This window comes from Ascaphus truei, chromosome 3 (genome assembly GCF_040206685.1).
Source record: "Ascaphus truei isolate aAscTru1 chromosome 3, aAscTru1.hap1, whole genome shotgun sequence".
Taxonomy (NCBI): domain Eukaryota; kingdom Metazoa; phylum Chordata; class Amphibia; order Anura; family Ascaphidae; genus Ascaphus; species Ascaphus truei.
In genome coordinates, this window is record NC_134485.1 from 271,883,549 (window position 1) to 271,901,941 (window position 18,393).

At 45.0% G+C, this 18,393-nt stretch overlaps 1 pseudogene; it reads left to right on the forward strand.

The window, feature by feature from the left end:
* Window positions 1-1,589: 1,589 nt before the first annotated feature.
* On the forward strand, window positions 1,590-13,039 carry LOC142490721 (sec1 family domain-containing protein 2-like; annotated as a pseudogene).
* Window positions 13,040-18,393: the final 5,354 nt, after the last annotated feature.

Sequence of the window (18,393 nt, forward strand, 5' to 3'; positions counted from 1 at the left end):
AGCCTCGGCACTGCTTACTTGTTCCTGGCAGACTTCACCTTCGCCGCGTGGATGCTGCTACACTGGTTTCCCCAGTGTTTCCTGTGGCGTGTCTGCACCTCTGGTTCCTGATTCCTCCAAGTGGAGTTCACTCCTGGCCTTTTCCTGACGCACTGCAGCACCTTCGCTGAAGCATCTCTGCTGCAGTGGCTTCTCTCAAGGTTCTAGCCTCCTGTGCTGAAGTACCTTCACCGAAGATTTCCTGTTGATGACCTCGGCTTGTTTCCTCGACCACCGCTCCTGTGCCACCTGCCTTGACCCCTGCCTGGATAACGTTAACCCTACCTTCTCCAATCCTGACCTGGCTATGTCTGATTATGGAATCCGCACTCCGGACCTGACTCCGTGGCCTAAGGTCGGTGTTTATATACCCCCACCTCAGCCCCGTGGTCCGGTACCAGTTTGTGGCAAGCACGTACGTTACATCTCCGGAGCTGAACTGCATTAATTTCAGCTCTAAGCCCCCTTCTTCCCGAGATACTTACCTCTGTAGGGGTTTGTAATAGGGGACTTACCCTGTTCAGAAAACTCGCATCTAATCCAGCAGTGTACTGGTTAATTGACCAGCACCTGGCTGATTAGAGGTGTTAGAAAAAGCCTGCCTCTGAGACAGGAAGTGAGACTCCTTAGCTCACATGTGAGCTGAACTAGGAAACAGAGCAGAGGTTCCCGAGTCTCCCAGGTGAGACTGACCGAGAGAACACCGATGTCTGGAGCTGACAAATAAGACTTCTAAACCTGGATGCTGATTATCCGGAGAAAAGGCAGCAACCCAGCAACTGTTGTCTATAGACAACAGTCATTGGAAAATAAAGTCTTATCTGTTTGCTGGGTTGCTGCCTTTTCTCTGGATAATCAGCATCCAGGTTTAGAAGTCTTATTTGTCAGCTCCACACGTCTATGTTCTCTCGGTCAGTCTCACCTGGGAGACTCGGGAACCTCTGCTCTGTTTCCTAGTTCAGCTCACATGTGAGCTAAGGAGTCTCACTTCCTGTCTCAGAAGCAGGCTTTTTCTAACACCTCTAATCAGCCAGGTGCTGGTCAATTAACCAGTACACTGTTGGATTAGAGGCAAGTTTTCTGAACAGGGTAAGTCCCCTGTTACAGGGTTTCTGGTATCTCTGCAGAGAGGAACTCTGACAGGGCTTCACATAATGGTGGCTTTAAATGTCCCGCAAACCAATAGGAAGCCGTGATGTCATCCATGGAGGCTTCTTTTTTGGCCTCCAGGGACATTTAACATAAAGGAGATACCAGCACCCCTATGGAGGAAGTATCTCGGCAAATGGGGGGTCCCTGGAGCTAAATTAACGCACTACATCTCCGGAGAGTAGATCCCCTGCTTCAATCTTAAAACGAAAACAAGGGGGAGGGGGGGGGGGGAATTGAGAAACAAGGGAAGAAAAAGAGTGAAAGACATGAGCGGGTAAGAAGAGAAATAGATGAGGAAAGGGAAAGGTATAAGGGGGGGGGAGCAGAAACAGAGACATGTCAAGGCAAAGTACTGTAGACTGAAGTATAATTATGCTGTGACTGTCGGCGAGCATAGAATGGGGGCAGCATTCTTCAAATTTGTCCTGGACCCAAACGATTCTGTTGGTGGCCCTGTGTGTCTACTAGGTTGCTAACTTTTTAACCAGACATTGACCATTTGGTAAATGAGCAGAATCTATGAAGAATGGCGACATTACAACATTTGTATTAGACTTCCAATAACTATTTAACAGAAAAATAATAATAAAAAGTGTGCTGTTCTTAGTACACAGGCAAAACTGTATTAATTACGCTAATAATTAAGTCTATGTTCTTGAATTTCATGAGTTGCTTGAAATATGTTATTATTAAACACAACATGCGCTAAGCCATCAAAATCTGTTCTTCTTTATTTCACTCCTCAGAGAAAGATATGCTGTGCAAAGACAATTAAAATCATGCAACATCTGCTCAAGTAAAGTGTTTTGTTTGAAAGGGAGCAAAGACCAGCAAATTTAACTTGTGTAACCAGCATTAACTATCTAGCCAATCCATCCAAATCCCAGTGCCTTTGGGTTTAATGCTAAATGTTAACACCTGCTAAAAGCGGATTTAATGTGCACTTGTACAAATAACAAATGTGGCTGGATATATTTATATACTGTATGTGTATTTTCTCTACAGTGTGTGCAAACAGGAGAGAAGAAAACAATTAAAAACATTCTTGAAGTGAAACTTCTTTAGTGGCACCTATTCTGATGGGGTAAAACTGGAGAGTTGGGGGCGAAATGTGAAACGGAAGTGACATCACGGCTCCCCATCCCCCTCCCCCCACACGCCTGCTGTGACATGCGGCGGCGGCGATAGCCGCCGGCGCCGCTCCTAACGGCCGCCATTCCTCCCACACGTCCGCCGCTGCTCCTAACTGCCGCCGCTGCCCGCGCCCGCTAACATGCCGCACATGCGCGGTAGTCATGGCAACGCTCACAGACGCCACGGCTCGGAGACCTCCTTGCGCTGCCGGGTGAATGAGGAGGACGGCTTTCCCCCCCTCCTCCCCCGCTCAACATTTACTCACCGCCGCCACAGCTCCTAACGAGCGCCGAGATCCTGCACTGGTGCGGCTGCGCCGAGCTGCTGCTGCTCTCCGCGGGGGCCCTACACGTTAAGGAGTTCTTCAGCTTCGAGGCCGGCGCTGCCAACCAGCTGAAGGCTCTGTTCGAGCTGCACGCTGTGGGGCCGCGCCCTGGACGTGGTGAGCCAGAGCTCCTTCCAGTACTGCGTGCTGGTGATGGCGGTGAGCCTCGGGGAGGCCGGGGGGCCCACCAGCAGCTGGAGGACCGGCTGTGCGAGTGGATGGGGAACATGAACTTCACGGCTGAGGTGATGTGGGCGCCGCTGTTGCTGGCCCTGATCTTCCCGCACCTATTCCTGGCCCCGGCCTTCTCCTCTCTCTTCCCGCTGCTACCTGGCGGAGACCTGCAGGCCCTCAACTGCAGCTGGCCAGACAAGAAGAGGATCCCGGGGCTGGGGGATGTGGAGCCCTCCTTGCCCCCCGAGCTACAGCTTCACATCCGGAGCCTGGTTTCAGGACTCAACCACCTGATGGAGGGTATCGGGGTGAGAGAGGAGTGCTTCTCGGTGGGGCACCTGAGTAGGATCATTGTGGGGGAGCTGGCCAGCTATCCTCAGACGAGAAACCGCAGGAAGCATACACTGACTGACACACACACACACACACACTGACTGACACACACACACACACACACTGACTGACACACATACACACACACACTGACTGACACACACACACACACTGACTGACACACACACACATTGACACACACACACACACACACACACTGACTGACATACACACTGAGTGACACACACACACACTCACTGACACACACACTGACTGACACATACTCACTGACTGACACACATACACACTCACTGACTGACACACATACACACTCACTCACTGACTGACACATACACACTCACTCACTGACTGATACACATACACACTGACTGACACACATACACTGGCGACACACTTTATTCGAGCTTGGCTAGTCCCACGAATTCGGGTATACCCGGGTGTATTGAGGTTTGTGACTGTTTTCTGCCCGAGTGCATTGAGTTATTTTCCAAGCAGGGATTGAAGCATTTTATTCCCGCTGGCTGCAATACTGCACAGTATATATATATATACTGCATTACAATTCATGAATTTATGCCATCTGGTAGACACGCGAAGCATTGCAGCCTATTAAATCCTAATCATTATCATTTAACAGATCAGCCGCCCATCAGCCAGGCATGAACCCAGGCTGGGAAGGCAAATGCAACGGGGCTTGTCAGAGGTGAGGAGCGGCGCATTCCAGGTATCTGCCAGGTACATACCGGGTATTTGCTCGAATAAAGTGTGTCGGTGCAGTACACACTCACTGACTGACACACACATACACTGACTGACACACATACACTGACTGATACATACAGACTGACACACACACCCCAGTGATGCGCCGAACAGCGCCCCCAAGTGATGTGCCTACTCCCCCGCCCCTCCCTCCCCCACCCTGTGAGCTGCCGAGCACCTCCCATGTCCCGTACCTCCACTGGGGGGCTGGCTGCAGCAGGAAACACAGCCCACAGCTCCGCCGGGGGGAGGAGACTCAGACAGAGTTCCCCGTGTCCGCAGCTACGTCGTGGTGGGGGTAGGTCACAGAGAGAGACATACACACCACAGAGAGACACACACACACACACACACACTGACTGACACACGCAGACACACACACACACACACTGACTGACACACGCAGACACACACACTGACTGACACACGCAGACACAAAGAATTCAGTTACTATAAATATAGATGTGCAAATAGCTAAAACATGCGGTCAAACTTTTATGTTTTGGAAGTGAAATTGTTTTGTGATTTTTAATTAAAAACATCACCATCACAAATAAAATTTCTGAGACAAAAAACAAAGAAGTTTCACTTGCTATGCGCGCGCTCAGCACACACATACATAATGTAAAAAAAATGTTTAATTAAGGAAGATGTTTGGAAAAACAAATTGCATGTGACGTGTTTTTTTTACCCATGGTTTATCTTCTCCTTTTGGATGGCTGATTCTATAAACTAAGTCAATGGGAGTTTACTGCGATGGGCTGCTTCAGATTTTATAGAATCAGCCCCATAACCTCTTAAACATTGTCACTGCCAGAAGGACCTCAATCTTAAGGACCATAATCAATCCAGTCCAAAAGGTTATATTTCAGTTAGAAAATTCCCTCGCCCTCTAATCACGTTGGTGCTCTATAGATCAGAGGTCCCAAACCTTTCTGTGCCCAAGGGCACACTTGAGACTTTAATAGAGAGTGGCGCGCACCAACCAATTAATGCGCACACAAAATACACTTACCTTGGGGGGAGGCCTCCAGTGCCGCACCGGTCCTGCTCGCGGATGCAGAAGTTGGACCCAACTTCCTGGCGGGCTTGACTTCCTCCGGCACGAGTGAGAGGCACACAACCGCTATTGGCGGCACTGCGGTCGCGGGAACCCACAAAAGGTTTGGTGGGCGCCATGGTCTCCACGGGCATTGTGTTGGGGACCACTGCTATAGATGTACAGTGCAGTGAACTTCACAAAAACTGTCACACTGACACCCCTTATGATGGTGTAAAGCAGGGGTGGGGAACCTTTTTTCTGCCAATGGCCATTTTGATATTTATAAAATCATTCGAGGGCCATACAAAACTATCAACTTAAAAATTAGCCTGCTATATTTGGTCAAACATTTCATTAACTGACCACTAATGTGATGGCTGGAACTGCTTCTCTTTGGGTGACTGACTGACTCTTGGGTGGTGGGTGACTATGACTGACTATGGGTTGGTGTCTAGACACACAGACACACAGACACCACACACCGGGCAGGGGGGAGGGAAATCAGATTCTCAGACGCACTCTCAGACTCTCAGACCCACTCTCAGACCCACTCTCAGACCCTCACACCCACTCTCAAACCCACTCTCAGACCCACTCACTCTCAGACCCACTCTCAGACCCACTGTCACTCTCAGACCCACTGTCACTCTCAGACCCACTGTCACTCTCAGACCCACTGTCACTATCAGACCCACTGTCACTCTCAGACCCACTGTCACTCTCAGACCCAATCTCACTCTCAGACCCACTCTGACTCTCAGACCCACTCTGACTCTCAGACCCACTCTCAGACCCTCACACCCACTCTCAGACCCACAGACCCACTCACTCTCAGACTCTCAGACCCACTCTCAGACTCTCAGACCCACTGTCAGACTCTCAGACCCACTGTCACTTTCAGACCCACTGTCACTCTCAGACCCACTCTCAGACTCTCAGACCCACTCTCAGACTCTCAGACCCACTGTCACTCTCAGACCCACTGTCACTCTCAGACCCACTGTCACTCTCAGACACACTCTCTCTCAGACACACACACTCTCTCTCAGACACACACACTCTCTCAGACACACACACACACACACTCTCTCAGACACACACACACTCTCACACACACACTCTCTCAGACACACACTCTCTCTGACACCCACTCTCTCTCAGACACACACTCTCTCTGACACACACACTCTCTCAGACACACACTCTCTCTGACACACACACTCTCTCAGACACACACTCTCTCTCAGACACACACTCTCTCTCAGACACACTCTCTCTCACACACACTCTCTCTGACACACACTCTCTCTCAGAAACACACTCTCTCTCTGACACGCACACTCTCTCTCTGACACACGCACACACTCTCTCTGACATGCACACACTCTCTCAGACACACGCACACTCTCTCTCAGACACACGCACACACTCTCTCAGACACACGCACACTCTCTCTCAGACACACGCACACTCTCTCTCAGACACACGCACAGTCTCTCTCAGACACACGCACACTCTCTCTCAGACACACACACTCTCTCTCAGACACACACACTCTGACACACACACATACACACTCTCTGACACACACACACGCTCTCTGACACACACATTCAGACACACACAGGGGGGGGGGAATCTGAGCAGGTGCCCTCCTCAACTGCTGCTTGGTGTGGGGAGAAGGAGGACCGTGTAAGTGTGTGGGGGGGGGGGGGGGGAATCTGAGCAGGGGGGGATTGGAGCAGGTGCCCTCCTCCGCAACTGCTACCCGGTGTGTGGAAAAGGACCGTGTAAGTGCACGCGGGGGGGGGGGGGGGGGGATTGGAGCAGGTACCCTCCACAACTGCTCCCCGGTGTGGGGAGAAGGAGGTCGGTATTAAGGTGTCTCTCCCTCCGCAGACTTGATCTTCTGTCGATGTGCGCAGAGAAGGGGGGGGGGCTGATGGGGGGCCAAAAAAAAAATCTTACATGCCAACACGCGGCAGCCAATCAGGAAAGGGGGAGGGTTTCCCCCCCTCTTTTCTTGCAGGCGCAGCGCGAGCGCGCAAAATCCTGTCACCCAGTGGTAACCAGGTGACGGGATTTATCGAGGGACACGGCCGGACGCCCTGACTCACGGGGGCCGGACCTAATGATTTTGCGGGCCTTATACGGCCCGCGGGCCGGACGTTCCCCACCCCTGGTGCAAAGCTATGCAAACGTACAGCTATATGTTTTGTGAAAAAAGCTTTGGCGATATGAAAAATACAATGATCAAGAACGTTTAAGCGCTAAAAAAAGAACCCCTGTGAACAAATAAATAAGTGCAAAATATAAATACTAAGTGACCCGATGCTTTCCCTACAGTTTTTCTTGGTGTTGCTGGAGGTAGACCATGACACCGGGCAAAAAAAGATAATGTAAGAGAAGAAACCCCCACAACCTCAAAAAGAAAAGGAGAGCTACAAAAAGTGATATAGGGAAGATATTATAAGGAGCATGTAATTAAGTACATTTTCACCAAACTAGTTCACATGCTATTCAATAAAGTCTGTAGGACAAATTCACAAAAAGTCTCATATTCATTTAGTCACTTGTGTCTTATTCCTGGCTTACAGGCTTCTAGGAAATGTCCAAGCGGATTTTAATTGTGTTTCAATGGCTTACTAACTTCTGTAGCACTCTAGAGTTAGGTACATACATATATAGTTACATAGTTACATACAGTAGCAGATGAGGTTGAAAAAGACATACTGTATGTACATCAAGTTCAACCTATGCTAAATTTGATGAGATACTTTATCCTATATCCGTACCTACAGTATATTGGTTCAGAGGAAGTCAAACAAAAAACACCAGTGAAATATCATAGGGGGGAAAATAAATTCCTTCCTGACTCCAAATATTGGCAGGTACTAGATAGGGGACTCCCGCAGCTGTCGATACGTACAATGTGATAGTGATGTAGGTGCTCCCTAGGTAAGTATATATGAACAACAAACAGAGAAAAGAAACCTAGTTTGGGCACTCTAGTACATCTATTGGGTGAGGTATGGAGGATTTAAAACAACTTTAATAAACCACTAAATAAATAAAATATTGGGGATTAAAACGAGTATTAAATGCTATGATCCTAAGGTCTGAACCTGTGATAACAAGGTCTGGATCGGTAATGGGGATGGCAGAAACACTCAATAAGGAGTGTCCTGCAATCAGAAAGGTGAGTACAATACAAACACATGTGTGAGTAACCAGAGGTGTAGGACTCAACTGTTAAGGTAGGTCTCAGTGCACATATCCTGAATTCATGATATATGAAGAAAAAAAAAAAAAATATATATATATAGCAACCACACAAATGGACCCTAGCTTGGTCTGCCGATAGCCAAAAACAGTGATTGTAGCACTGTAGCACCCAAAACGAAGGTATGTCTTAGGTATATTCAAAACTGGGTATACCTAAGACATACCTTCGTTTTAGGTGCCTGGTTTTGATTACATTATCCTGACATATCATTTATACCCCACAACTACTAACCCTACTCCAGTAATATCTATCTAGTTACTGTGGAGTCGCAGTGCCACAATCACTGTTTTTGGCTATCGGCAGACCAAGCTAGGGTCCATTTGTGTGGTTGCTATATATATATATATTTTTTTTTTTTCATATATCATGAATTCAGGATATGTGCACTGAGACCTACCTTAACAGTTGAGTCCTACACCTCTGGTTACTCACACAGGTGTTTGTATTGTACTTACCTTTCTGATTGCAGGACACTCCTTATTGAGTGTTTCTGCCATCCCCATTACCGATCCAGAACTTGTTATCACAGGTTCAGATCTTAGGATCACAGCATTTAAAACTTGTTTTAATCCCCAATATTTTATTTATTTAGTGGTTTATTAAAGTTGTTTTAAATCTTTCATACCTCACCCAATAGATGTATCAGAGTGCCCAAACTAGGTTTCTTTTCTCTGTTTGTTGTCCAAATATTGGCAATTAGATGAACACCCTTCCCATGTTTACTTATTTGGTGTATCCCTGTATACCTTTCCTTTCTAAAAAGATGTCCAACCTTTTTTGAAGATATTTATTGTATCTGCTATCAGTGTCTCCATGGATAATGAATTCCACATTTTAACTGCCCTTACTATAAAGAACCCTTTCCTTTGTTGCTGGTGAAATCTCCTTTCCAGCAACTTTAAGTAACGACCTCGTAGCGTTTGTACTGCCTTTGGTATGAATAGTTCTTTTGAAAACTCCTTGTATTGTCCCCTAATATATTTGTATATAGTTATCATATCCCTTATTTTCTAATGTAAACACATCTAGTTTAGCTAGCCTCTCCTCATAAATCAGATTATCCATCCCCTCTTCTCTGCACTTTTTCTAGTTCCATAATGTCTTTTTTTATGGAGTGGTACCTAAAACTGTATTCCATATTCAAGGTGTGACCTTACTAATGCTTTATAAAGGGGCATAATTATGTTTACTTCCCTTCCATCCATTGATCATTTAATGCAAGATGAGATTTTGTTTGGCTTTGCAGCTACTGCATGACATTGGGCACTATTGCTAAGCCTGTTGTCTACAAGCACTCCTAAATCCTTCTCCATCAAGGATTCTGCTAATTTATCTCTTTAATTTGTAAGTTGCCTGTTTATTCTTGTTTCCCAAATACATCTTACATTTATCTGTAGTAAACCTCATCTGTCATTTACCTGCCCAAGTTTCTAGTCTCCCCATGGAGAGAAATTACATCCTCCTCTGATTCTACTACCTTACACAATTTAGTGTCATCAGTAAAAATGGAGACTTTGCTCTCTATGCCAACCTCAAAGTCATTCAAAAACAAGTTAGAAATCAGGGGTCCCTGTATCGATTCTTGAGGTACGCCACTCACAACTTTAACCCAACCTGAAACAGTTCAATTTATGACAACCCTCTGTTGTCTATCCTTCAACCAGTATTCAATCAAGTGCAAATATTTTTACCGAGTCCAAATTGCTATATTTCATACACTAACCTGTTGTATGTAACCGTATCAAAAGCCTTTGCAAAATCTAAGTAGACCACAGCAACTGCATTACCCTGGTCTAAATTTCTACTTACCTCCACAAAGAAACTAATACGGTTAGTTTGGCAAGATCTATCCTTCATAAATCCATGCTGACTATTACTAATAATTTTGTTTTCCATTAGGTATTCCTGAATATTATCCCATACTAAACCTTCAAGTAGATTCCCTACTATTGAGGTCAGGCTTTCAGGTCTGTAAATCCCTGGTTGTGATCTAGCTCCCTTTTTAAATATAGGCACCGCGTCTGCTTTACGCCAATGTTGTGGTACTGAGCCTGTGAAAATGGAGTCCTTGAATATTAAATCTAATGGTTTGGCTATTACTGGAATTAACTCCTTGAGAACTCTTGGATGTATGCCATTGGGACCAGGTGCCATATTTACTTTAAAATTTTCAAGTTGCTTATGAACTTCTTCCTCAGTTAACCAATTGTTAATTAATATGCGGCACTACTAATGCAATTGATTCTTCCCTGGTAAGTACAGAGGCAAAGAATTTTTTAATACCTCTACATTTTCCTTATCTCCAATAATTTGCCTGCCCATTTTACACTGAAAGGGTCCTATATTTTAATTTCTACTTTTTTTTGTTATTAAGGTATTTAAAAAACTTTTAAGAGTTGGTCTTACTTTCTATTGCAATCCTTGGTTCATTATCCATTTTTGCTAATTTGAGTGCTCATCTGCAACTTTTGTTACATTCCTTATAAATCTGATATGATGCCACCGTCCCTTCTGGCTTTAAGAATGTAAACATCTGCCTCTTCTTTTCCATTTCCTCCCCTACCTGTTTATTTAGCCACATTGGTTTAGACTTGTTTCTTTTATATTTATTACCCAAGGGTATGTGTTATTTTGTAACAATGTTAACAATGTTTTAAAGACTGCCCATTTATCTTCCTCATTTTTCCCTGCAAAAGAATCATCCTAATTTATTCATTGTAGATTAGTCCTCAGTTTATTAAAATCTGCCTTTCTAAAGTTTAAACTCTTTGTTGAACCCAAGTAATATGGTTTTTGATCATTTATTTCAAATGAAAGGTTATGATCATTGTCACCCAAATGTTCTCAGACTTGAATATTTGTTATTACTTCTACAGTACATTGTTTGATATTACCAAATCCAGTATTGCCCCTCTCAGGGTTGGTTTCTCAATAATTTGGGTCATGTAATTGTCTTTAAGCACCCCCAAAAACTTGTTTCCTTATGTTGTAATGCTAATCTCATTGCCCCAGTCTATGTCTGGGTAATTAAAATCACCCGTAATGCAATCATGACATTGTTTTGATGCCTTCTGGATTTGCTAAATTATTTTGGCTTCCTCTATCGCACAGATATTTGGTGGTTTATAGCATATCCCTACAAACATTTTCTTTGGCCTTTTACCTCCACTGCTAATTTCAGGGTCCACAAAGTCTCTATATTTTCATCATTCCCTTCATAAACATCTTCCCTTAGAATAGGTTTAGAATAGTTTTAGATCTGGTTTAACATATAAACATACTCCACCTCCTCTTCTATTTGCTCGATCCTTCCAAAAATGGCAATAACCCTCTAAATTAACTGCCCAGTCATGAGTTTCACCCCACCATGTTTCAGTAATGCCTATGATATCATACTACTCCCTTGTAGCTATTAATTCAAGCCCACCCATGTTATCTGTCAGACTTCTTGCCTTAGCAAGCATGCATCTAAGGGTTTTTATTTTAGTCTCCACTATTATCTGATCTGCTCCTGCGTTTCTACGCCAATTGGGTTTAGTCTTTAGAAGTTTTCTAGTATTATCTGTATTTAATATGGGTGTCTCCCTGCTAGCCAAACTCGTTCTTGCCCCCATTCTACCTCCATGTCCCCTTACTATTTCCCCCATCCCTATCTATTCTATTTAGTTTATCTGTTTCTTGTCCCATCCCCCTCCATCCTAGTTTAAAATCTCCTCGAACCATGTTAACATCCCCCCCCTAGCACAGAAGACCCTTCTTCATTGAGGTGCAATCCTTCCCCACCATAAAGATAGCACCTCTCCGAAAAGGAATCCCAGTGCTCCAAAAACCCCAAACCTTCTTTTCTACATCACTTTCTTAGCCATGCATTTACCTCCCTAATCTCCAACTGTCTCCGTGGGGTAGCACACGGCACTTGTAGAATTAAAGAAAATACTACCTTGGAGGTCCTTGCCTTAAGCTTGTGGCCTAGATCCCTGAAATAATTTTTTAGGACCCTTCATCTTTCTCTAACTTTGTCAATAGTGCCAACGTGTACCAAGACCACTGGGTCAGTCCAAGCCCTCCCAACAATCTGTCTACCCGATCCGCAATGTGCCGAACTCGAGCTCCCGGGAGACGAGAAACTGTTCAGATCATGCGGTCATGGGAACAGATTACCTTATCTACCTCCCGAATAATGGCGTCTCCTACCACCACAATCTTTCTTTGTCTCTGAGTATCCCAAGTCCCCTCTGTGCTGGAGGAACTATTCCACTGGCTGCTAGAGGAATCAGCCTTCCCCTGCCTTGCCATTCCTGCCCTTACACTCCCAATATCTTCACTCAATATAGCAAATCTATTGGGATAGGTCAGCTCAGAACTAGCCTGCCTCTTCCTCTTCCCCTGCAACTCTTAACCAGCTACCTACCTCTGCCTCTTCCTCACTCACAGCTCCACCACTAGTCCCAGCCAAGTACTTCAGCTAGTATTCGGTGTATAAACCCCTTAGCAACTATGCCGGTTATGACAGTAGTCAATGGCCAGGATCTCTATTGCTAGCAAGAGGTTAACCAAATTAAACTTTTGCCCAATGCTTTCCAAGGTATTAAGTATTTACTGTAATATAATGCACACCTGGCATCTTTGATAGGGAAAGGAGAAGGTAGGTGCACTCACAATTACGTTGAAGAGCTGCCACGGGTGCTCAGAAAGCCCCAGCGAGTTGGGGTTTAGAGAATCCTGGGAAGAAAGAGAACGGCATGCCAGTGGTCTTGGCAAAATGTTTTAGTTCTGCACAAGTGCTAGGATCAATGTTTTGGTCCTAGGTTGAACCTTGACAAAGGTCCACACTAGGACCGAAACGTTGATCTTTGTACTTCTGTACTACTAAAACACTTTTTGCCAAGACCATGAGGTGCTGTCTTCTTTCTTTCCAGGATCTTTACTAGGAAAGCAGGTGTCATCAAACTTGCCTGATGAAGAAGAAAAAGCTGCAGCTACATTACTAGCATTATCTACATTTTTTCTCTCGTTCACCAATGCTTGCCTGCACAAGAGCCGTTTCTTCTGTCGCAAATAATGAGAAACTCGTTTTTATTGAATCAGGCAAAATTTTAACAATATTTTTCTTGAGAAGAACAGTACTTTTTTTTTGGCAAAGGCAAATCAGTTGTGTGGGACTTTATTCAATAGGCCCTTAGGAGAGTTACTTATTTGAACATAAGGCTTATTGATGGCTGAATAGCATTTAGTGCCTGTGTTTGTGAGGGCAGTTTCCACCATGACTTTACATACTCACCAGGTGTACTGTACCAATTACCTAGATTCAGTGTAGACTGAGATCTCTATAGATATAACTATAGTGTGCACTGAGCTTCCAAACCAAGTAGGCTTTCTTTTTTCATTTTCACACAAATACTAAACTGTGTAGAAAATACCAAATGAGGACATAACATTGTTTGCTGTTCCTAAATTTTGTGTTAAAAATATTTTATTTACTTACAACATTACAGTCACATGCACCAATCAGAAGATGATTTGCCGGTTTTAAAAATATCCTGTACTTTGTACAAAAATACAGCCATAATTACATTTCTATCCTCATGAAGTAAACAGAAAAGACTTCAAATTGAAATAGCCTGCTGTGGGAATTCTGCCTCCACAGTTTTGTATGCACAGGCAAAATTCCTTTTATAGAAATATCAGCAATCTGAACCTGAGCAGCTAGTAAGCATTTGAAGAGGAGAGAGAAGATATAGCCAGATGTACATTTGTAATCAAAATAATTTCCAACATCCATTTATTCTAGTGAAACCTGCAAAATTAGGGCGCCAGTGAGTATGTTCCCAGGCTCTGGATCAGGCTATTGCCTAAAGTGCACCTGTTTGGTCATCATTGGGGGTTTCATAAATCACTGCATTGATACTGTAGTAAGTGGGATGTGTGGCAACTATTAGGGAAGGTGTAACTTACATTATGCAAACTTTAGTAATTCCAGTGTGTGAGAGATGGAAAATGACAAATAAGGCTAGGTTTTACAGCATACTTAAATAGGTGGGTTAGCATAGAAAACTAGTGCAGCAAAACGGACAATAGATGATTGCTGAGACTTAAGTAACACAACCTTGTACTTGTAAAATATTTAATAGTTGACTAAAATCTTCCACAAATTCGTTTTGTTTTTTGAGCCAGCGAATTGTCAAATTTCCTTCACACAGCACGTTGTGGCTATTCATTCATTTCTTTAAAATATTGCAGGTTCTTTCACAAAGTGAACCGCGGTGAACAGGTTTGCACAGCTCTAATCGTGAGCAAAAGACCTCCTCACCAGGTTGCACATTTCTACTACATACAGTACAGTAAATGTGAAGAATAGTGTCAGTTCAGTTACTGCAGCAGCAATAGCAGCAGCAGTCATGCTGGAAAAGTACTAGAAGAACAATACATAGTTTAAATACAACTTTTTATTCTACTTTTTATTATTATATATTTGTCATGGCTGGGGGGCAGGGGTAGTGTAGTAAATGACTCCAATGGGACTCATGTTCATGACGACGAGGATGGAGTCCAACCCTGTGTGTCCCACTCCCACATTTGCCTCTGTTGCCAATGCTCTGTGGTATGATACCTCAACACATGGTCTTCCAGTATGGTCCCAGCTCCATGGGGTCGTAATGTGAAATACATCCACAGCCAGGATAATATGGGCCTCTGCTTAAAGAGGGTAGAAGTGGTTTCCCCTCCAGACGCTGTATCCTGTCTCCTATCATCATACTCTTCATTGTCATCACCACAAATACTAGAACAGCACTACCCTCAGTAGTGGCCTGACCTTATCTTTCCTCCACTGTCTTCTGTGTGCCTTCCTCAACTAGCACAATATTGGAGGCAGGAGCAAGAATGCAACTAGTGCCACCATGCTGAGGCACTGCATCACTCCAAGTCCCTGCCTCACCCGTCTTGGCTAACATGCTCAAAAAATTGAAGACGCTGCTGCTGCTGCTGCTGCTGCTGCTGCTGCTGTTGCTCTACTCCTGGTGGTGGTAATGGTAATTGTGGGTTGGCCCTCCCATGACCACCTGGCTCCCACTGCCCACCTGCTTCTCAGACCTCTCATTCTCTCCTTTGCTCCCTCTCCTATACTCCCTCTCCTCCATAGTAAAAAATGATAAAAAATCAACAATATAAAACTTATATAATATAAACAGAGATAGAAAATTTAGTAATAAAAGCATCAGTTAAATTAAATACAAAAACTAAGTACACTAACATAGAAAAAATAAAAACCTACACAATATAAAACTTTAAGCTATCAAACTATACATATAACTAAATAACCTAATGTAGCTAAATAACTTAAGTAACTGTAGCTATATAACTATAATGAACTATATGCTTAAAATGTTTTATTTCGCTCACCCTCTCGCTCACTTGTTCACTAACACTCAATACACTCACGCACTAACACTGTCACTAACCATCTCACCCTCTCTCCTGCTTGTGGTCACACAAACACACATGGCCTAGTGTCTTGTTACTAAAGGCCTGTCCATGTGGGTGAGCATCCCCAAGAGAATGATGAGGGGCCAGATATCCCTGTGGTGAGCAGTCCCAAGGGAGAAGAGGAAGTATACGATCCCTGTGGTCAGCTTCACCAAGGGAGTGAAGCAGCTTTAGCTATACCTATGGTGAGCACCCCCAAGGGAAGAACATAAGCCAGTACGAGTTGAATATTCTCTTTGTTGCCTCAATCAGCAAACAGTAAAGAGAGAGATTGAGTAAGTCTGAGACAGTCAAACAGATGTCCCCAGAGGGGATGCTCAGGGCAGCCCTGTAGGGGACCCTGACAGGAGATAGCCCTAAAGTGTTGAAAGAAGAGTAATGTTTAAAGATACTGTAAATGTAGTCATATGACTGCCTCTCTAGAGATGCAACAATGCACCTGGAGAAGACGTTGTAAAATATGAATCATCAATAAAGCCTGTCCTGTTTTTAACTACAAAGTTCCAGGTGCCCATCTTTAACATCTGCAATTGCACCCAGACTGTGCGGATCAGCACCCTTGACAAAGGTAAAGCACCCTGAGTGGCCAAATACACAGACATCTATGTAAACTCCCTTAGAGCCAGGCAGGGAGGGTTACCCTGGCATATATAAATATTATAAAACTAACTTTACTAAATTATTAGAGTTATTAGGCTTGTCAAATATGTGTGTGAAAATGTAACATTTAGAAAGAATTGTGAAAAACATTGCAAACACAGCTGGGGCACTCACATCTCTAGTCCTGGGTTATGAGTTATAGAGTCATGGGTCCCGGGAACGTCTTTCTAATGTTTCATTATGAACATCACTATGTATCTGTAAGGATCCGCGCTGCGGGTACACCCGCTTCCAGCGCCTCCTTACCTTTGCTCCGTGCCGCCCGGGCTCCCCGGCGGCGTGCCTTACTCCGTGCGGTCCCCTCCACGGCTGCTCCCACACTTCCGGGTCGCGCGCATCACCCCTACGGGCGCGTGCGGACCCAGGCTTCAATTTGCTGGCGCCGGGCGCCTGACTCCGCTTCCTCTGACGATGTGCACGCATTACGCGCTTTCCTGCCCCTGCTCCGTCAGGTACACCCCCCCAGGTCCTTCCCTCCAATCAGGCCCTTCCCCAGGCCGTTCCTCCGCGCCTCCCCTTGCTTTGACAGGTCCCAGCTGCCCAGTCACCTCTCCCCTATCAGGTCCTTCCTCGGGCCGCTCCTCCGTCCCTCCCCTTGCTCCGATTGGCCCCAGCCTCCCAGACACTTCTCCCCTATCAGGTCATCCCTCGGGCCACTCCTCCATTCCTCCCCTTCCCCTGATAGGTCCCAGTCCCCTATTTAGTCTTCCCTCACCATTTCCTCTTTGCTCTGCATAGCTTCTGTACCTTGGTGCTGTCTGCTGTTGCCTGGCCCCTTTTGTCTTTCAGTTCCTTTTCCTGTCCCTGGATATACTGCTGACCTCCCTGGATATCGACCTTTGGCTTTGGACTTCTACTACGCTGCTCTCTGGAACCCGAGGATTTGGCTTTGGACATCACTACTCTGCAGACTTCTATATCCCTTGGACACGGCTTACGGACACTCTACCACGCTGCTCTCTCCATCCCATGACCATTGGCTTACGGACTTTACCTTTCTACGCTGGAACTGGCAAGTACGGTACTCATTCTATTTTTGTTACCAGGACCACCTACGCTACTTCCACACTCCGGCCGTGCCCCCGTTTACTGCTAGGTGTGTGGTATTACTCCTTTCCACCTCAGTCCCGGGGTCTCGTCTGGCTTGTGGGCAGGCCGAGTGTTACAATATCCTGGCATTTCCTAGATTTGTTTATTGTTGACCGGTCTATTCTTGGCGGTCTCTGCCTTTTTGGAGGTCCCATTTTGTTTTTCCAAGTCTGGTATTGGAAGATCTTTCTTCCTCAGAAATATAATACCTTCTCCTAGTGAGTTAATAATTGTCTTGGAATGGCTTGAATGGCAAGCCCCATCGATAGCTGATATGCTTTTCACAAACAATTTGTATAAAGGGCTTGAATTTGCATCTTTTTGCCAGTCACAGGAGCCAAAGTGTAGCCTTCATGTATGATAGAAGGTAGATCTCTGGATCTTTTGAGAATTGCTTCAACCACGTGATAATTGTGAAGACACAAATATATCTTTGGGTCCACCATTATCTGCTGCTCTCGCAGATAGTGTTTGTTGTATTCTGGTCAAGATATACAACAGTAAAGCAAGAAGCCCCACTGGACTGTATGTGCTTTGTGTGAGCTATAGTGCAATTAAAACTGGGTAAAAAAAACAAGAAGGGCCCTAATAAATATAGTGGGGAAAAAAAATCTAAAAAATAAAGTGAATTGTTTGAGAGGTCTGTGGGTCCTCCTCCTTAGTTTAAACTCACTCATTCCACATGTATTTAATCAACAGGTCCAAGTACGCGTATGTGAATGACTTTTGAGAGATTTCTTCCTCCAGGAGAAAAGGTGGAGATTATCTTTGCTGCTGCAATAAGCATGGGAAGTACACATATTTTTTTTCCTTGCTGTAACAGGGTGTGCCTTCTAAGTAGGGTCAGTGAGTAGTCCACACTGCCACTTGAAACATCCCTCCCTTCCTGGG